The sequence below is a fragment of the Schistocerca americana genome, chromosome 7 (assembly GCF_021461395.2).
Source record: "Schistocerca americana isolate TAMUIC-IGC-003095 chromosome 7, iqSchAmer2.1, whole genome shotgun sequence".
NCBI lineage: Eukaryota > Metazoa > Arthropoda > Insecta > Orthoptera > Acrididae > Schistocerca > Schistocerca americana.
In genome coordinates, this window is record NC_060125.1 from 239,063,798 (window position 1) to 239,085,867 (window position 22,070).

At 41.7% G+C, this 22,070-nt stretch overlaps 1 protein-coding gene across 1 annotated transcript in view; it reads right to left on the reverse strand.

Moving 5' to 3' along the window:
* LOC124622498 (protein PTOV1 homolog) overlaps nt 1-22,070 on the reverse strand; it is a 319,275-nt gene that overhangs the window by 254,632 nt on the left and 42,573 nt on the right. The window contains exon 2 of the mRNA XM_047148215.1: nt 14,680-14,765. The gene's annotated coding sequence lies outside the window, so the exon portion shown is untranslated. The remainder of the gene's footprint in view (nt 1-14,679; nt 14,766-22,070) is intronic.

The window sequence follows — 22,070 nt, forward strand, 5'->3', positions numbered from 1 at the left end:
ATAGGGGCCTCCTTCAAAGTGATCGCGAACAAAATATCTGAAATGGAAACTCACCTTTTCTTGCCAGGCGTTTGTGGTGATACGCCAGGATGATTCTTGGAAAACTGTTTGGATCTTCCCAGTGCTACGCATGCTTTGTCCTGTGTACGTAGCAGCTCTCACTGAATATGTGTAAATGGGATGAAGAAATTTTTTCTGCTCCCTTTCCCTGTCGCAGCATTCAATCACACGCAATATAATTTTGCGAGCATCGCTACGTAATACTGGTTTCCTTCTAACTGTAGGCCTACCGGTAGGGGTTGTTGGCGACTCCCGAGATGGGCCAGCAACTGCCTCTTCACTCATTTCGATAATGTTTAGCACAACTGCACAATAAAAACACGCAGAACAGTACTGCGCAAAACAGTAACGAAGCAGACGACAATGGCTACCTTGTACAACACAGTCAGCTACGTAATGTTGGTAGCAGTCGAAACTGCGTGCCTTCCGAAGCCTCCCGACGTTTACCGACTTCTACCGATTCAGGACTAGGGAGAGGTCTGCCATCTAAAAGTTTACACACTGTAGCTACAAAAATTCCGGCGGCAGTTGGTCCTAGGTGCAGTCGACCACTCATTGTCGTCCAAGCGCCTGTTCATCAGCAACCATGGTTCCGGTCTGAAATTCCTCATCGATACTGTCTCCGATTCAAGCACACTACCACAGTTTTCAAGCACCGCTGCAGGTCACTCGCTGCTTTCTGTTTAATGCCCACCAACAATTCAGTCAGAGCCACATACTTAATGGAGAACATGGAGTTGAATCTAGGATTACGTCATCCATTCAGCTGAAATTTTACTGTGTTCTGACATCACAGAAGTGGTAATCAGTGTGGATCTTTTGGCCTACAATGATCTTCTCCCGGACATGGCCAATGTTCCACTGGTCGATGGTGTCACTGGGATAGCTGCTGCTGGGTTCCACAACAGTACCATCTGTCACAGCACGAAGCTAATACAGTTGCATGAAGGTGAGTGCGCTGCTCTGCTGAAAAACTTCTCGTACCTGACCAGACCACCAGGTGCTCCAAAACAGATTCTGCATAATCCTGTGCGTCATATTAAGACAAATGATGGACCACCGTCTCGGACAGACCAAGACGCCTGATGTTTGTTTGCGTTACTACAGCCAATGCAGACGTCAACACTATGTTGTGAGAAGGCATCATTCGACTGTCAAATGGCCCACTGTTCTCTGCCTTGCATCTTGTGCCCAAAAAGAATGGAGTGGGCGCCCTTGTGGGTATTACCGCGCCCTCAATGCAACAACAGTGCCCGATTGGTACCCAGTCCCGTTACTACAACTCCTTTCTGCACAGTGCGCAGTGCGATCATTTTCAGTTTCTTGGATTGTGTGAAGGTGTACACGCAAATACCAGTGGCCAAGGATGGTACTCCGAACACAACAATCATAATGCCTTTTAGACTTTTTGGAAGTATGTTTATGACTTTCACTCTGAGGAATGCTGTGCAGACTTGGGAAAGGTTTGTCAGTTCTATCCTCCACATGCTTCCATCCTGATTGCGTACTTGGATGACATGTTCGTGTTCTCAGCTGGCAAAGAGTAGCATTACCAATACCTGCAGGAGATATTTACCCACCAAGTACATTAAGTGTTGTTCTAAATTCAGTGAAATGCCTTTTTTGGCAGACTGGCTTCAAATGGCTCTGAGCACTATGGGTCTTAACATCTGTGGTCATCAGTCCCCTAGAACTTAGAACTACTTAAACCTAACTAACCTAAGGACATCACACACATCCATGCCCGAGGCAGGATTCGAACCTGCGACCGTAGCAGTCGCGCGGTTCCTGACTGAGCGCCTAGAACCGCTAGACCACCGCGGCCGGCTTTTGGCAGACTGAATTACCTTCTTGAGACATAAAATCTCATCAGATGGTTCTTTACTCCTGACAGAGAAAGTAGAGGCATTTACACAGACAGCTAAGCCCACCAAAATCAGTGAATTGAGAAGATTCTTAGGTATGCTCAACTTTTATTGCTGACATTTGCCACTCACTCCTGAAATACAGGAACCATTAACTGCAGAATTTGAAGAACCAAACGTGAGAGGCAGTTCCCCAGTGCAGTGGACAGAAGCAATATGTACCACATTCAACAGTATTAAGCGAAGTATGAATAACGCAACGCTACTCGCTCACCCTTAACCTGATGCAGCTTTAGCCTCGGTTATTGACAAGAGTCACATAGCTGTTAGAACAGCTCTACAGCAGTGGGTGCATGGGTGGTAGGTGTGTGGCAGCCACTAGTGTTTTTTTTCACATAAGCTGTCGCATCGCAGAGGAAGTGGAACACTTACGACCCCCGGGTTCCCGGGTTCGATTCCCGGCGGGGTCAGGGATTTTCTCTGCCTCGTGATGACTGGGTGTTGTGTGCTGTCCTTGGGTTAGTTAGGTTTAAGTAGTTCTAAGTTCTAGGGGACTGATGACCATAGATGTTAAGTCCCATAGTGCTCAGAGCCATTTGAACCATTTGAACCACTTACGACCATGAGCTATTGGCAGTGTATGAGGCCATTAAATATTTTCGTCCACCGATCGAGGCCCGTGTATGTCTGATATTTACAGACCATATGCCTTTCTATATTTACACTCTGCAAACCACCGTGAGGTGCATGCAGAGAGTACATCCCATTGTACCAGTTATTAGGGTTTCTTTTTATTCCATTCATGTTTGGAACAAAGTAAGGATAATTGTTTGAATGCCTCTGTGCATGCAGAATTATTCTAGTCTTATCCTCACAGTCCCTCTGTGAGTGATATATAAGAGGTTGTATATTAATAGAGTCGTCATTTAAAGACGGTCCTTGAAACTTTGTTGATAGACTTTCTCGGGATAGTTTATGCCTATCTTCAAGAGTCTTCCAGTATCTCTGTGACATTCTCCCATGGATCAAACAAACCTGTGACCATGCATATTGCCCATCTCTATATACGTTCAATATTCCACATACTTGAGTAATATCTAGAACCGGTTGTATAGGATACTACGTTTTTTTCATTTTATGAAGTGCAAAATTTTACATTTCTGAACGTTTAGAGCAAGTTCCAAATTTGTGCACCACCTTGAAATTTTATCAAGCTATGACTGAATATTTACACAGCTCCTTTCAGATAGTACTTCATTATAGGTAACTGCATCATCAGCAAAAAGCCTGATTTTGCCATTAGTATTGTCTGCAACGTCACTAATACACAGCATGAACAGTAAGGAACCCAACACACTTCCATGGGGCGCACCCGAATCTACTTCTACATCTTACAATGATTCTCCACCCAGGGTAACAAGCTGTGTCCTCCCTACCAAAAGCTTCTCAATCCAGTCACAAATTTTACTTGATGCCCCATGTGATCTTGCCTTTGACAATAAGCGTAGCTGTGGTACTGAGTAAATACTTTACGTGAATCAAGAAATACTGCATCTACCTGATTTCATTGGTCCAAAGCTTTCGGTATGTCATGTGAGAAAAGTGCAAGTTCAATTTCACATGACCGATGTTTTCGAAATCCACGCTGGTTGGCATTGAGGAGGTCATTCTATTCAAGATACATCATTATGTTTGAGCTCAGAATATGTTATAAAATTCCATAACAAATCAATGTCAAGGATATTGGACGGTAGTTTTGTGGACCACTTCTACTAACCTTCTTGTAGACAGGCGTGACCTGTTCCTTTTTCCAAGAACTGGGAACAGCTTTTTGTTCGATGAAACCGTGACAGATTATAATTAAAAGAGGGGCTAACTTAGGCCCAAGTTCAATGTAGAATCTGACAGGGATTACATCAGAGCCTGAAGCTTTGTTTAGTTTGAACGACATCAGCTGTTTTTCAACACCACTGACACTAATACTTATTTTGTTTATCTTTCCAGTGGTACAAGGATTAAATTGAGGCAATTTTCCTGGGTTTTTCTTTGTGAAGGAACATTTAAAAACGGAGTTAAGCATTTCATCTTTAGCTTTGCTACCCTCAGTTTCAGTTCTTGTCTCATTTGTTTGGGACTGAACACTAACTTTGGTGCCAGTAGCAACCTTTACATACAACCAGCATTTCTTTGGGTGCAGTGAAATATCATTTGACAGTAGCCTGCTACGGTAGTCAGACAGGCGCCGACTCCATGGGGTCTGAGGGGGTCCGAGCTCCCTCAAAAATTCGTTATATTATGCTTTGTAAAAATCACAAAATTATGTTGGAATTTTTTACGACTATTTTCCTTGTTTGACGTTAGTTACCTTTTTAAATACATTCAGTAATTAGTTGAAACAAATAATTATTACGGTAGTAAGCAGGTTATCTGAAAACGAGAGGTGTGAATCACGATAGTGTTACCGTGCTGAGGGTACACTTAGAATCTGTCCTGGGGCGCGAACCTTCGGGTAAAGTCTGGCGCCGACGTGCCAGCGCTGCTGCAGAGGAGACATCAAAATGACTGGAGCAGAAGCGCCTGGAACCCTACGCCTTGCGTCGCCTTGACGCTTCGAGACATTACGATACCCCGGCTATATAACGCCCACCCTGCTGTCGCAGTCATTCAGTGTAGATGGTTTCGTTCAGTGCATGCTGCAGACATGTTTAGTTCAAATGGCTCTGAGCACTATGGGACTTAACATGTTTAGTGTTCTGGCTTCAGTGTCTAGTGGACTATTTTATATGACTATATTTTATTCGTTTACTTTAGTCTCTTAATGTATCATGAATTAAGTTTGCAATGAATAAATTTGTTACCAAAAAGGCGCGCTTGGAAGTTGATGATACCGCAAGTCAACCTGCAACAATTATTGTGTCGCAAATTGCTCCGTCGTCTTCAGGCGAGAACCGTTCACAGCTGAAACCTGGACAATCCGGTAACGGAAGATCACTTCAGAAATCTTGGTTGGTCAAATATACATGGCTAGGATATGAAGCATCTACCAAAAAAGTTTTTTGCAAAACCTGCAAAGAGGCAGATGCTAAAAATCTACTACAATTTACTTAAAAAAAAAGAAGATGCATTAACTTCTATAGGGCATTCTAACTGGAGAAAGGCTTTGGAAAAATTCCGTCTTCATGAAAATACGTTTACACATAAATAAGGTGTTCTGAAACTAAATTCTATCACTAACTGAAGTGTAGGCTCCCGATTGAAGGAACAGTTAGATAGTGATATGAAGAAAGGCTATTTAGCTCTTGAGACAATTTTTACTACTGTGCCAACAAGAACTAGCAATTAGAGAGCACGAAGATGTAAACTCAAATTTTTTCAGTTGTTGGAACTCCGAAAGAATGACATACCTGAGTTTAAAGATTGGTTAAGGCGTTCGGGGTATAAGTGGAAGTCCCACGATATTCAAAACGAGATCATTGGTCTACTATGAAAGTCTGTGTTGAGAAAGGTATTGGCTTCAACCAAGAAGACTGAACATTTTTCTATTATGGTTGATGAAACAAGTGATTCTTCAATTCACGAACAAGTGACATTTTGTTTTCTTTCTGTTGATGATTCCTTAATCATCAACGAAGTCTTTATTGGCTTATACGAGACCCCTAACATGGAATCACAAACTCTGTTTAGTATTTTAAAAGACGTTTTTGTTCGTCTTGATTTGTCAAAGGATAACTTAAGAGGACAGTGCTGTGATGATGCCTCAAATATGAGAGATAAGTTCAAAGAACTAAAAAAGTTAGTTTTGGATATACAACCAAAAGCACATTATGTGCACTGCAGTGCTCACAGATTAGAATTGGCGGTTGTAGACAGTCTCCGCCATCTTACGTCTATGAGGGATATTATGGCTTTAGTCAAGGACTTAATAAACACCGTAAGGCAATCCAACAAACGGATGGGACTTTTCAGAAGCATACGCTGTGAGAGTGCCAACGACGAAGCTGGTCTACGACCCCTTTGCCTGACTCAATGAACTATGCAAGCTTCTAGTATCTTGGGAATATTGAAAAACTTTGAAGAACTTCTAGAGGTTTTTAAAACATTTTCTGCAGAGGACAAAACAGAGGCAGGCTACAAATGTGCAGGCTATCTGGAGTCATTGTTGCAATTCAAGACTTACTTCTTTTTACGTCTTTATTGCCATGCAATGAACCCAGTAGAGGATGTCAATGAAAAAAATCAATGCCCTCATCTAAGTGTTGCTGATCTGGAAAAAAATATGTGCGGGCTTTATTTGTATAGTGAATGGAAGGTGTGATAGTTTTGAACACTTTTGGGAATTGTGTTTAAAAGAAAACCCTTCAGAAGTTGATGATCTTTCGATTCCTCGGAATCGAAGTATACCAAAGAAGTATGAAAACATCGAAGCCAGCTCACCGTACACTTTCAAAATCCCAAGGAATATTACAAAGCTATTTACATTGAAGTTTGTGAAACGGTGCTATCTTGCATTACTAAGCGGTTTGCTTCAACTGGACTCAGATAGGTCATTGCAGTTAAACAAGAGTTAGTAAACAGAGGTGAAACAAATTTGGAGAAATCAACTGAGTTTTTAAAAAATGACCTAGACATTGAGAGACTGCGCTTACACTTGAATATGTTAGCTGATATCACTAATAAAAAACAACTGGTCTTAAAAAACATGTATGATGTAAGAAAGTACATTACACAAGAGCCTGCAGTTAGAGAAATGTTATGTGATGTAGTGAAGTGCATTAAGCTTCTCCAAGAGTTCCAGTCACGACAGCAACAGCAGAACGGTCATTTAACGCCCTTAGAGGTCTGAAATCGTATCTCCGATCAACAATGGGACAGAAGCGATTGAACAACTTAGCTGTTCTTCATGCCCATCTAGATGTTCTGGATGAATTGGATATCCGACCAGTCATCAACGACCTCATACTCAGTAATCCAGTCAGACAGTCGACATTTGCACCTTTCTAAAGACACTCTAGACCTAATAATGGCATTTAGAGCAGTACTAAAAATCTTTATAAAATAGAGAATTAATTACATACATAATGTCAAATTTTCAGTTTCGAAATATAAGTACTAGGTTAGTACTGTATTACTATATCACTATAGTACTGTGATAATTATTTTCAAATACTTAAATATTTTTATGGTGTAAGACCCGATTGAAACCAGCTATTTCGTATTTACATACTTTCTGACTGAAAGTATTAGGCATACTGTAGTAACTTAATTAACTGTATTAAAGCATTAATTTGAGATACTGTTTTTATTTAATGAACCCTGAGCCTTATTTAAAGTAAGCTTAAATTAGCTATTTCTCTTATTAATGAAGGTGCAATTACTGTGTGACAGCAATATTTTACGTTTTATTCTTTTAATGATAGTTTAGGATTTATTTAAATATAATTTCAGTCTTTTCAGAGCTATATATTCACTGCTCTGTAATAGTCTATAAGCATGATTATTACTGTAAATTAAATTAGCTTTTTACGACAATACCTTACGTGTTTATGTTTTGCTTCTTTTTTCAAAGCCAAAAAATGTGTCAGACTTGTCGAGTTTCCTGGAGAGTCGAGTTATCGAGAGTCCAGTTTTCGAGGTTCTAATGTTGATCATATGACTCTAAAATGCTTAAAAAACTTTAAAACTCAATTTTTTTCTGAAATTTAGAAAAATTCCCCCCCCCCTTCCCCGGCCACCAATATTTTTTATATAAGTCGGCGCCTCTGGTAGTCACTGAAGGCATCATGCATTGCTCTCTTGACAGCCAGACGTGTTTTATTCAGTATCTCTCTATCTACAGCCTACGCTTTGTTTTACAATCTATTATGCAGTAATCTCTGTTTCTGTAGAAGTTTTTTTACAATGACAGTATGCCATGGAGGTTTTCTCCTATCATGAACTTTTCTGCTGATTATATATCAATCCAATGCATTATCACTTATTCTTTCAGGCTTGAGCCAGAGTTCCTCTATATGATCCTGCTCTGTGCTGAAAGTTTAAAGTTTCACATTGAGATATGGCACTATTGATTTTTTAGAGTATTGTTATCGTTGCTACACAGTTCCATACCGTCTGGCAACAAGTTTTTTGCACCCAGCCTGTAGCAGGGTTGCGACACCAGTAAGCTCGAGCGAATTCTAGAGGATTGAGGACTGGTGGACAATGGAGCTGAATGTAGATAAACGTTACTATTGAATATAAAATAGCTGAAGAGACCTGCTACTGTTCTGTTATGTCATTAAGCACAAATCACTAGAAGTAGTACCAATCCTAAAAAAATATCTGGATACAGAAACTTGCATGGTGGGGAATTTCTCCCTGAACGTTAGTGTGCTATTTTTTCTTGTTGTGAGAGCCTTCTACATAGCCAGTGATGAGTAGATGTCTCGGCAGCTTCTAACTGACGGAACAGTGTTATCACAATGTGATGCGATTTTGAGAGAAATGACAGGGGCCTATAACTTAGCTAGGGGTATGTACGGGGCTAAGTGACACTCTGACGAGAGGGAAGCTGATAGGCGATCTCTTCATTGTTTCTTCTAATTGTTGTGAGGAGACGTATTACTCCCTTCCACACCATGTATCCCAAAGTGACCGCAGTGAGAAAATTAGCGGCTATACCTCGAATGATCCACGAACTGATCGAAGAAGTATAAAAATGTTTACAGAAAGACAGTAATACAGCTATATAAGTACCTTATGAACGATATAAATTGGAAGTGCAGTGCAGCAATGTGATAAGACTGCAGGGATTAAATGTGAAGAAATTTAAAACGAAATGATCAGTGGAAGGACTGACTCAGCTCATAGAAAAGTCAAAAATCTTTAAGTGAAATTAAAAAGTAAGATTGATAACATTAAAAGTGCATTGGCAAAGAGGAAACAGGTGGAAAAAGCACAGTAACAGCTTCTATGAGGGGAGAACTTGTCTGGTGACACGATAAAAGAAGAAACAGGTGTCGATAAGACAATCCAGCATCAGAGTCAGAATTTAAACGCTCTCTGGAAGACTTGAGATAAAAATGAAGAAGGGAAAGATAACATTTCTTTGGAATTTCTAAAACCACTACGGGAAAAACGACCGCCCTTTGGAATTTCTAAAACCACTACGGGAAAAACGACCGATCGACTGTCCTAGTTGGTGTGTAGAATCTGTGAGACTGGTGACATACCATCAGACTTTCAGAAAAAATATCAACCACACAATTCCAAAGATAACAAGGGAAGACAGATGTGAAAACTATAGCACAACCAGGTTAACATTTTATGCAGCGAAACTGCTGGCAAGCTTAATATACAGAAGAATGGAAAAAGAAAACTGAGGATCTATGGCGACATGATTTCGAAATGTAGGACAAATTATGTTTACACATAAGCATCCATCAGGTACGTGACAGTTGTGCGATTCGTCCTTCTGAGAAGAATAGGACGCTGAACAAGCACAGAAATGTCTCTGAACCACCCGCTACAGGTTTCTACAGGCTAGAGAACGCCAGTTTCGGTTTGGGAAATATGCTTGGCGGCCTTTGTGAGAGGACAGGAAGTACTTTGTAACGATTTAGATGCGTTGCTTTTCCCTATTTCAGATGGTCAATGTGCAGGCGTTCCACAGGATGTCCGTAAGCTGCCAGTCAACAAGGAAACAGACCGCCACTAGCACAAGCCGCCTGGGGCATTACAGCTTTGCGCAAGCTGCTGACAGAGCCGTTACTGGGACCAAAAGCACCCGCCTACAGCGGTGGGTGCTCTGCATGGCCCATGAGAACAGACAGCCCATCACTGCTGGCCATCTGCCTGAGTGAGACCTCAGTAGTTAATGAAAACCATTCTTCTCATATTTCTGTCTACATCAATCACACTTAGGTCTGTTATTAATATTACAGCTATGATTACACTGTGACCTGTGTTGAAGAATCGTGAAAGCGTAGAACCGACATACAATACCACTGTTCTGTCAACGTATGCAGTCCTCCATGGGGTTAAAAAACACCATTTCGTCCCCCAGTAGAGAACTGTTGTTAAGATCGTTCCTACACAATTCCAAATTACCTGGTAACAAGTGCTTTGCGACAAGTACACCCCACTAAGTTAGTAGCGCCTAGATTCTGTATTGGGGTATAATGCAGGGAGAAAAAGAAAATCTAAGTGCTGCTTATGACCATGCATTATATTACTTTAGTATATTATATTACATAGCACATGTAATCGGAAATGGCAGTTGAGGGTGTGCTTGGTTTCTTAATGTATGTAGTATATGTTAGATGGAAGGAAGATGTCATATATCAGTACTTTAATAGGGTGAAGTCTCTAGAGCCATTGTACCATTTTCTTTAGTCAGGAGCATGGTGTATATTAGGAGAAATTGATATGGATGCAGTGGAAATATAAAAAGTCTATCTAAAGCACAACTGATTGATGTTGAAATGGATCATCAGCCTATACTATTGCAATGGCCTTCTATAGATGACTACTAACTTATGCATTTGGATAAAACGCTAGATTGTTTTTATCAGAATGGGTACATGCAACTACATAACTTTTGGGAGAAACGTTCACATCTTCCTCCACTAAAAAGATCCTGGTTTTTAAGGTCCAGTTTATAACTATGGAGATGGACTGAGTTTGATTCTGTCTAAGTTCTAGCTAAACATACATACATTTAAAAAAGTAATATGGGATGTATGTGGTGTGGAAGATTGCAGATGTAATGGAGGAACTGTTAATGGTGGGAGGGAGTACCACACACAGCATCACTGTACTTAAATAGCATTGTCTTATATTTGGAGATTATGTGAGAGTATTTCGGAAATAATTCTTTTTGTATGCTTTGAATTTACATTTATTGCATCCAAAACCTGTTGGAGTAGATATACCATCTGGTATTGAAATTTCATTGTGCTTAGAAAGATTGAGTGACCGAAATCACAAAAAGCACATCTCCGTTGCAATGCTCCCATTATCATAACAAGGTAATACCAGAGGTCTGCTCTCACTCCACTGCAGCACTTATCCCTTCCCGCAGGGCACATACATGCATTATAATTTAATGCTTTAGGAATACACTCTGTGATGACTCTTGAGCTGTTAATTTTGTCACAGCAACACATAGCATAATGAGTAATGATGCACCAACACTGCTGCTGTCGGACATGGGAACAAAGAGACAGATTGTGTCGTTATTAGCTGTCAACTATCCCATGATATATATGTCTGTTTGCCACATGGCTTCTCCCAGTCTATTTGAACGAGCCTCGCCTTTGTACCTTACCATACTACTTCAACTTCCACTACAGCTTTAAGGTCACAGTCAGCTGCTATTCCAACACTAACACACATAGGACCATTTGTCGTTAAATGATATGTATTGTTGAACAGTAACACCAATATGACAGCTCAATACTTCATTGTCACCGACCACCAAGAACGTGAGCCCATATTAGTTCATGTTATATGGCTGATCCGTGAAGCAAAATCATCATGTGAATGCTGCTAGGATCGTACAGGTTGGCATACTCCATTGGAATATGTAACAGAAAAAAAATCTTGGGGAAAGATCACCTATTTCTCCCAGAAGCATAAGGATGGATTAGGATACGTATGGAAGTATACAGACAATCCCTATTTTTATTCAATCTGTATGTGAGATTGGAACGGAAGGTAATCAATAATACTGGTGTGATTTGTCCTCCACCATGCACTAGAGAGCTGCCTGCGTTGTATTTCTTTTATATGTAGGATGTTCACAGGTGATAGAGTTGTCTGCAGGCTGTCGGGAAGACATATGATGGGGCTGGTAGCTGACCTGAACATAACTAAACCTGAATGAGATTTTTACTCTGCAGCGGAGTGTGCGCTGATATGAAACTTCCTGGCAGATTAAAACTGTGTGCCGGACCGAGACTCGAACTCGGGATCTTTGCCTTACGCGGGCAAGTGCTCTACCAACTGAGCCACCCAAGTACGACTCACGCCCCATCCTCACAGCAAGTAGGAGACGAGGTACTGGCAGACGTGAATCTGTACCTTAAACGTAAGGTTAAGCACTATAGTTCGGCCAGATCCAGATGTAGAGTCGTCAGCGAACTTTAAAGGCAATTTTACTGCTGTCAGCAAACTTTAAACTGCACATTCCGATGGTGTTCTTGTTCATTTGAAGAGCGGTCTATAAAAAAAAAATACTAAGTGCCACTTGGGGCCGTTTTCGAAAACTTAATTTTAACAGTCGCTCTCCGTGCTGGCAAAGCCTGCTCTTGGTATCTTTGTTCTTCTGTTGCGTTATCCAAAACAGCTCAGGATAGTAGAGGAGGGTTCGCGCCTGCCACCATTTTAAAGAACACTCGCGCCTACCAAATAGCTTTTCTTCCATGTATTGCCTCTTTGAAATTATACTGGTGCCAGGTGATGTCGCAGAGCTTGGCGTTGCCTTCGCATAAATTCTTTCCAAATTGAGTCCTCTTCGTAAAAACGAATGGGCGACTCTATTCAAGTCGTGTCCTTGAATGAATGCTTTTTTCCTAACTCAGTTTTTAACGAACTTTTGGAGTATTCTTAAGCAGATTCGTCTTTAAAAGCAATCCTCTTAAATCTTGGATCTAACAGGGCCGCTTTCGAAAGGACTGGATGTCTAGAATAGTTTTTAAATCGGTTATTAAATACCGTAATTAACTTAAGCAGAAAGTTCTTTGCTGTTTCCGCACTTAATATATAAACTGTCAAATATCCTCGCCATACTATCGGTGGCTGCTAGCACCTTTGAAATAGTCACTTGCGTTTGCTAGGACATGTCTTCTACAGGGTGAAAAGTGTTTAAAGCGACAAACTCTGGGAGGTTGTAGGGGACATCAAAACAAATATTTTTCCTTAATGTCATTTCTTCCTATGAGGAGTATTTAAACCGATAGGGGAAGATTTCTCTGGCGGCAAATTAATTAAACCAATATTTTTCCATTTTTATGACCAAGAGAGAACACATTAACACAACCCAATTTCAATTATAGATTTTCAAAAATGCCTCCATTGATACACAAACAAAGGTTACACCGCCGGACCATGTTCTGTCTGACACTGGCAAAAACCCCAGGAGTATCCTGAATTGTTCCTGCTGCTGCTACTATCCGGGCAACCAGACCCTCTTCTGATGCAACAGAAGTTGCGTAAACAAGGTTACGCATCTCTCCCAACATAAAAATGTCCAGAGGGGACATATTTAGGGATCGAGCAGGCCATAGCACAGGACCACCTCTGCCAATCCACGTTTCTGGGAACCGTCGGTCCTGGAATCGACGCACACGACGACTGAAATGTGCCGGGGCCCCATCATTTTGGAACCACATGTGTTGTCTTGCAGGGAGCGGGACGTCTTCCATCAATTCTGGCAATGCTCTGTCGAGAAAATTGTAATAGTGCCTGCCATTTAATGACCTAGGTAGCAGATACGGCCCAATTAAACGGTCCCCAACAACACCGACCCACACATTAACGAAGAACAGCACTTGATGAGCGCTAGTAACTGTGGCATGTGGGTTATTCTCACTCCAAACATGCGAATTGTGCATGTTGAAGACTCCATCACGCCCGAACGTTGATTCGTCGGTAAACAACACAGAGGATGGAAATGTAGGATGCATTTCACACTGTTCCAGGTACACTGCGAAAACTGTGCTCTGGGTGGATAATCAACTGGTTCCAGGTTGTGGACACGCTGTAAGTGAAATGGACGTTACAATTGCTCTCGAAGGGCTCTTCTTACATTCGTTCGATTCGTCCCCATGTTAAGTGTAATTGCACGAGTGCTGATTGAAGGATCCCGCTCCACATGCTGCAAGACAGCTTCCTCAAATTGCAGTGTTCTTAAAGTGCGACTGCGTCCCTGTCCAGGTAATCTGCTAAATGACTCACGCAGATGTTGGTACACAGCAGCAAAGGTCGTATGATGCGGGATACGGCGATTAGGATATTGTTGTTGATAAACCCGCTGTGCAGCTCGTCCATTGTGGTGCGCTACGTAGTACGCACCAACCATATCAGTGAACTCACTCCGGGTCTATCGCTCCATTAGTAAACAGAGACAATGCACTACTACACTGGTGGACAGCTGTTGCCTACAACTGAAGAGCGAAATACGCCCTCTAACAACTGAAGAGCGAAATACGCCCTCTAACAACTGAAGAGCGTAATACGGCCTCCACTGGTTTAATTAATCCCCATAGGAAAAAATGACATTAGGGAAAAATATTTGTTTCGATGACCCCTACAACCTGCCAGAGCTTGTCGGTTTAAATACTTTTCACCCTGTATAAACTGTTTGCAAGGCTTTAAAGTTTTAACAACTGCTTTTACAGTTTGCCATTCAGTTTCAAGGAGAAGTCCAAGAGTTGCTTCAAGTGGTTCTTGTAGCAAAGAGACCCTTTCCATCATATCTAGTGTACTGTTCCATCTAGTGGCAACGTCCGTTTTCAGTTTTAGAGGCTTTTGTCCAAGACCGTTTCTACCATTAGACAACACTACATGGCCGCCTAGGGCAGCAAAATTTTAGGGGCGCCAAATGGTGGAAGAAATTAATTTAAAATCAAACAGTGAAAAAATTGAGCAAATGAGGAGAAAAAAATGGAAAAGAGAAAAAATTAAAAAACTGATTTGTTTTCAAAAAGCATACAGAACAATTACTTAATAAGTCATTACTTACTTTGACGAAAGTAAACACACTTCCTCTACCTACCTCAAATGCAAAGCAGCTACTACTGTGTACGAAACGGAAACCGCTCAGATACTGCGCCAACGGGGCAGCTAACAGAAGTTGTAGAACTGTCAACAGAAAATGCAAACAAGGCCTCTTTTATTTATTTAAGCGCAAGGAAGTGGATGCTGAAATAGATGAGATTTACTCCTCATTCTAAAAATACCCAATCAAAGCTCTGAAGCCAGCATCTTCAGTCACAGAAAACGGTTAATTACCATATTAAAAACTAACTCAGTAATGTTTTTTCTCTTTCAACACTTATTGTTTTTTGATGACTGTGGCAGGTGTGGTTGTTGTTTAGGCTGAGGTTTTAATGAAGGAACTTTAGATCTTGATGAAGACGGAACTGGCTTTTCAGAAGAAAATTCTCCGACTTTCTGCGATCTGGTGGGCTCTAGCAGATCTGGTGAAACTGTAACTATGTTGTCATATGATCAGATCTGTTTAATTTGATATAAAACCACCTTTTACGGAGTATAAGGTGTGGCAAAGATCACTGATAACTTCGGTAAAAAAAAGTTCCATAGTTTACTTCTTTTCTACTCCATTGTAACTTGCGCTGAAAAGAGCAATACAGAACCGTTAAACAATCCTTCCTAGCAGATTAAAACTGTGTGCCGGACCGAGGCTCGAACTCGGGACTTTTGCCTTTCGCAGGTAAGTGCTCTACCAACAGAGCTACCCAAGCACGACTCACAACCCGTCCTCATTTTGGAAACATCCCCTAGGCTGTGGCTAAGCCATGTCTTCGGAGTATCCATACTTTCAGGAGTGCTAGTTCTGCAAGGGTCGCAGGAGAACTTCTGTTAAGTTTGGAAGGTAGGAGACGAGGTCCTGGCGGAAGTAAAGCTGTGAGGACGGATCGTGAGTCGAGCTTGGGTAGCTCAGTTCGTAGAGCGCTTGAGTTCGAGTCTCGGTCCGGCACACAGTTTTAATCTGCCAGGAAGTTTCATACCAGCGCACACTCCGCTGCAGAGTGAAAATTTCATTCTGGAATCGTCCTAATTGACACAAGGGGCATAGGTCCGGAAAAGGGTTCAGAATGCTAAGTATTGTTCTCGCATTGTATCTTGGAGGCTCAGCCCGAAGTTCGCTCATGGAATGTCAGACCCAATCGGAATATTTCGCGAAGACTGTCGCGTTTTTACCATTGCCGGCAGTACTACCGATCGTAGTTTCAGCACGACATATTCGAACTGCGGAACTGTTGTGCTGTGTTTTGTGATGTTAACAATTAAAATAATATCAACATGAATGAAAATTTATCACATTTGGAGATGACAACTTTTATATACTTCTTTGTACAACTTTTTTCTACTAGACGAGATAAAAAAAACAAATAACCATTAAACTGAAATATTTGCAGGTAAAAAATAACAAAATTCGCGTGTTTGCATTAAAGACGGACCTGTAGGTTGTCGAGGGTTAATTTGCAAACACGGACCAAGAAGTAAGATCTAAAATACAGTAAATAATAACCATCTAAATCATAGAGCTACGCATTTAAAATTCGTCAAGAATATATACATAAATTACTCACCTCACAGTAAACATTAATACAATATATCTCCATTTCAAAAACAGTATTTTGTAACGAAACTAAATTTATACAACAAACTTTGTACAGCACAAACCATATTCTCTAAGTAGCAACTACTGCGCCGATGCGAGCGCATCCTTATATCTTCCGAAAATAGCCGAGCACAACCGAGCGGGCCGAGCCGAATGGTAAACGAGATCCTCCGGGCTGCCGAACTGAATGACGTAATACATTTCGTGCTCTTACGATTCGTACCGCATTCGCAGTTGCCTCTTTTGCAATATACGCATGCCTCGTATTGGATTCAGTTGCAGAGGTCGTATCGATAGATGCGAGTAACGAAATACATTTATAACGATTCGGTACTTCGATTCAGCCGAAGTATTTGTTACTCAGTACCGAATACATACGGTTTGCTACAGTTCTGGTCGGCAGTCCGTAGACGACTGTCGAATGAAGCCCCTTTTACGCGATAGACTTTCTTGTCTCAATTGACTACTTCAGAGAAGTGACTTCTACTGCAGCGTCCCTTGCATTTTATTTCTGTTCTGACTGTGAGTCTTTTCTGCTTCAAGTGGTCATTTTCGTTTACACGTCAGCGCCAAAATTGCGTGTGTTGTGAGAACTGTCTGCTGAGAATTTTGGGACCTTAACGGTGAAAGTGAGGTTCTGAGAGACTATCCTTTTACGCAAAAATAGGAATATAATAGCAAAATATTGGACCAAGCAATGATAATAGAGTTTATCAATGTCCAGAGCAGAATTCATAGTGGAAATTCCTGTCAGAGGTCGTGTGATAAATTTTTAGTCGTGAAAATTGAAAGAATAAGAAAAGTGTCATCCAAAGATTTAAGAACAAACCGGTATACATTTATATGCTGGAGAAAGTATATACCTGCAAAGTGCAGACAGACGAAACAATACCCAGAACGCAGTAGAAGCGTCTTTTCGCCCCATCCTTTATAGCATGTTTTCTTGCTAAGCGACAAATAACACCAAAATTATTTTTCTTTGTCAAATAACTCTGATATTTTCACAACTGAAACAACTTTCGTTAAAGCACTTTATCTATTTACGTTCTTTTTACTGCATAGTGTGGGCTCTTTCCCTGTGATACGTAAATACCTCTTCGGTTTCAAATATTTCGTCTATCTTGTAAAAGAGCAGTATTAGGGAAAAATATCAGGACCTTGTGTAACTTTTCAATATGTTAAGAAAACTAAGCACACAGCATAATAAAGGTTCAGGAGACACGAAAGCACAAAACCGATTTCTATAATAGGAGCGATTTTAGCAGATGTCGCCAGAGTCCCTTGTTTCTACGCATACGCAGTATGCAGAATACTCGGAAATTTAGAACACTCTACTCGGCACGATCTATAGATCACTGATCTCATAGACACACTTTTCGTGGTGGGCTGCTGATTTACTCAGAGGCACAACAGGTGCACGCACTTTCAGAAGTCGATTGTGACCAGAAAGTCACTCATGTAAAAGGGCTTAACGCACAGTCTGTTACATTGCAACAGATGGCTCCCCCATTCCCCGCCACTACTAACAGCTGCCTGCGCAATCTTCAGCCACACGCGAATGTAGATGGCGTGCACTCTAAACACATCGTGCACCAACCGTGACGTTACACAATTGCAACAAGGTTCACGTCCGCCCCGATAGCTCAGTGGTCAGCGTAAAGGATTTCAGTCCTACGGGCCCGGGTTCGATTCCGGGTTGGGTCGGGGATTTCTCTCCGCTCAGGGACTGGGTGTTGTGTTGTCTTCATCATCATTTCATCCCCATCCGGCGCGCAGGTCGCCCAATGTGGCGTCGAATGTAATACGATCTGCACCAAGGCTACCGGACCTACCCCGTAAGGAACCTCCCCGGCCAATGACGCCATCACAGTTCACGCGTCACGTTCGTGTACCTGGGCCGTGTTTCTCATATTTAAATGCCGTAGTTTACTAAAACAATTTTTAGATCCTTGTTGCGGCACCAAATGTAAAGTAAGCAGTTAGTGTTGAAGCTAGCTTACTCCCTTGAGACATAATTTCACCGTTCCACTTCTTCCACACTCGATTATGATATTGAATTGTCAACTCCAGATTTTTAATTTAAACTCAATATATTTGTTCACCACTATTCTTTAACAGAGAATTAAACACCTAAGTTCCACTCTTTACCTGTTGGAACATGATGATGATGATGATGATGATGATGATGATGATGAAGTGTGGGAAGTCAAAGATCATCTCCAAAGCTATGAATTACCCATAGAGATTTTACAAAAACACAACATATTTATTATATGCGGAGATCGATACTAGGGGGAAGCTACTTGCAGTGTTTCAGTAGATGATGCATTACACAATTGTAGCACATGAAAATTTGCGCTGCACCAGAGCTCGAACCCGGATTTCCCGCATATCGCGAGCAGTCACCTAAACCATCTAGGCTATCCGTGCACACTCCCTGGCCCGATTCAAACCTCCGTATGTCACTGCCCGTTTCCTTAGATGCTTGTCTTACGTATGTCTCCCTTTAAACTCGCAAAATTACTTGATTACCGACCAGGGAGAACAACAATACCACAAGAAATCGAGACCATTATTATCATGGGTGAATTCCTAAGGGACCAAACTGAAGAGGTCATCGGTTCCTAGACTTACACACTACTTAAACTAACTTGCATTAAGAACAGCAGAGATACCCATGCCCGAGGGAGGACTCGAACCTCCGACGGGAGGGGACGCGCAGTCAGTGACATTGCGCCTCTAACCGCGCGGCCATGAAATATGATTCGAAATTATTTGTTGATTGAGAATTTCATGACATCAGCAACAGAAGGCATAGATGATGATTTGATGACGTCCCATACTCCGAGGAGCGTAGGGGACGATGCGGGAGACCAGTACCGCTGTATTTGGCAACGTCCTAGTGGAGGTGGTATGCCATTGCCTTCCTCCGACCGTAATAGTGATGAATGATAATGATGAGGGCAACACGACAACACCCAGTCATCACGAGGCAGGAAAAATTCCTGACCCCGCCGGGAATCGAACCCGGGACCCCGTGAGCGGGAAGCGACAACGCTACCGCAAGACCATAGATATATTACTCATATTTCAAGAAGATCTGTGCCGGAGTGAGACTCCTACCCGGATGCGATGAACTTCGTATAGAGCGTATGAGAGGTGACCAAGTGTCAAAGATGGTACAAGTGGCCGTAGCTTTATTCCTTCTTTATGAGCAGTAGGGGGCAGTCCATAGTCGGCAAATGCAGTCTCTACTTTGGTAGACAGAACTTTCCATAAAAGACGTGCCTTGAATGTAGAATTTATCCGATAACATTTTGCGTCTAATGTTCAAGGGCACCTCCCCTGCTTCCACTAGAAATGCGTTGGTGGGCGTTGATCGCATGGCTCCAATACAGGTACGAACGAATCTGTATTGACGAGTATCTGGTTTGGTGGACCTTTGGCGCATTGTGGTACAGTCGACAGCCATAGTCTAGCCTAGATCGAATACTTCCCCAGTGCATGGTGAGTGAACTACTGTGGTGCGCTCCACACCACACACGCGTTTGTGACTGAATTACATATATGCCTTCTTCACACATGGTAACAGGGGATCGGATGTGAGGCGCCCAGTTTAAACGAGAGTCAAAAATCATCCTCAGAAATCGAGCGTCAGATTTTATGTGGAAAGTGTATTTTCCACACTTAGTGTGACCATCAATGCGAGCCGATGTCGACTTGTAAAAGGGGACGATTACTGATTTCTCGGCCGAAATCTCCAGAACATTAGTAAATACCCACTCATCAATGTCCCCCCATGAACTATGGACCTTGCCGTTGGTGTGGAGGCTTGCGTGCCTCAGCGATGCAGATGGCCGTACCGTAGGTGCAACCACAACGGAGGGGTATCTGTTGAGAGGCCAGACAAACGTGTGGTTCCTGAAGAGGGGCAGCAGCCTTTTCAGTAGTTGCAGGGGCAACAGTCTGGATGATTGACTGATCTGGCCTCGTACAATTAACCAAAATGGCCTTGCTGTGCTGGTACTGCGAACGGCTGAAAGCAAGGGGAAACTACAGCCGTAATTTTTCCCGAGGGCATGCAGCTTTACTGTATGATTAAATGATGATGACGTCCTCTTGGGTAAAATATTCCGGAGGTAAAATAGTGGGAATTAGTGAAGTTCGGTGGCAGGAGAAACAAGACTTTTGGTCAGGTAAATACAGGGTTATAAATACAAAATCAAATAGGGGTAATGCAGGAGTAGGTTTAATAATGAATAAAAAAATAGGAGTGCGGGTAAGCTACTACAAACAGCATAGTGAACGCATAATTGTAGCCAAGATAGACACAAAGCCCACGCCTACTACAGTAGTACTAGTTTATATGCGAACTAGCTCTGCAGATGATGATGAAGAAATAGATGAAATGTATGACGAGATAAAAGAAATTATTCAGGTAGTGAAGGGAGACGAAAATTTAATAGTCATGGGTGACTGGAATTCGTCAGTAGCAAAAGGGAGAGAAGGAAACATAGTAGGTGAATATGGATTGGGGGGAAGAAATGAAAGAGGAAGCCGTCTGGTAGAATTTTGCACAGAGCATAACTTAATCATAGGTAACACTTGGTTCAAGAATCATAAAAGAAGGTTGTATACATGGAAGAATCCTGGAGATACTAAAAGGTATCAGATAGGTTATATAATGGTAAGACAGGTCTTAAATTGTAAGACATTTCCAGGGGTAGATGTGGACTCTGACCATAATCTATTGGTTATGAACTGTAGAATAAAACTGAAGAAACAACAAAAAGGTGCTAATTTAAGGAGATGGGACCTGGATAAACTGACTAAACACGAGGTTGTAGAGAGTTTCAGGGAGAGCATAAGGGAACAATTGACAGGAATGGGGGAAAGAAATACAGTAGAAGAAGAATGAGTAGCTCTGAGGGATGAAGTAGTGAAGGCAGCAGACGATCAAGTAGGTAAAAAGACGAGGGCTAATAGAAATCCTTGGGTAACAGAAGAAATATTGAATTTAATTGATGAAAGGAGAAAATATAAAAATGCAGTAAATGAAGCAGGTAAAAAGGAATACAAACGTCTCAAAAATGAGATCGACAGGAAGTGCAAAATGGCTAAGCAGGGATGGCTAGAAGACAAATGTAAGGATGTAGAGGCTTATCTCACGAGGGGTAAGATAGATACTGCCTACAGGAAAATTAAAGAGACCTTTGGAGAGAAGAGAACCACTTGTATGAATATCAAGAGCTCAGATGGAAACCTAATTCTAAGCAAAGAAGGGAAGGCAGAAAGGTGGAAGGAGTATATAGCGGGTTTATACAAGGGCGATGTACTTGAGGACAATATTATGGAAATGGAAGAGGATTTAGATGAAGACGAAAAGAGAGATAAGATACTGCGTGAAGAGTTTGACAGAGCACTGAAAGACCTGAGTCGAAACAAGGCCCCGGGAGTAGACAACATTCCATTAGAACTACTGACAGCCTTGGGAGAGTCAGTCGTGACAAAACTCTACCATCTGGTGAGCAAGATGTATGAGACAGGCGAAATACCCTCAGACTTCAAGAAGAATATAATAATTCCAATCCCAGAGAAAGCAGGTGTTGACAGATGTGAAAATTACCGAACTATCAGTTCGGCTGCAAAATATTAACGCGAATTCTTTACAGACGAATGGAAAAACTAGTAGAAGCGGACCTCGGGGAAGATCAGTTTGGATTCCGTAGAAATGTTGGAACACGTGAGGCAATACTAACCTTACGACTTATCTTAGAAGAAAGATTAAGAAAAGGCAA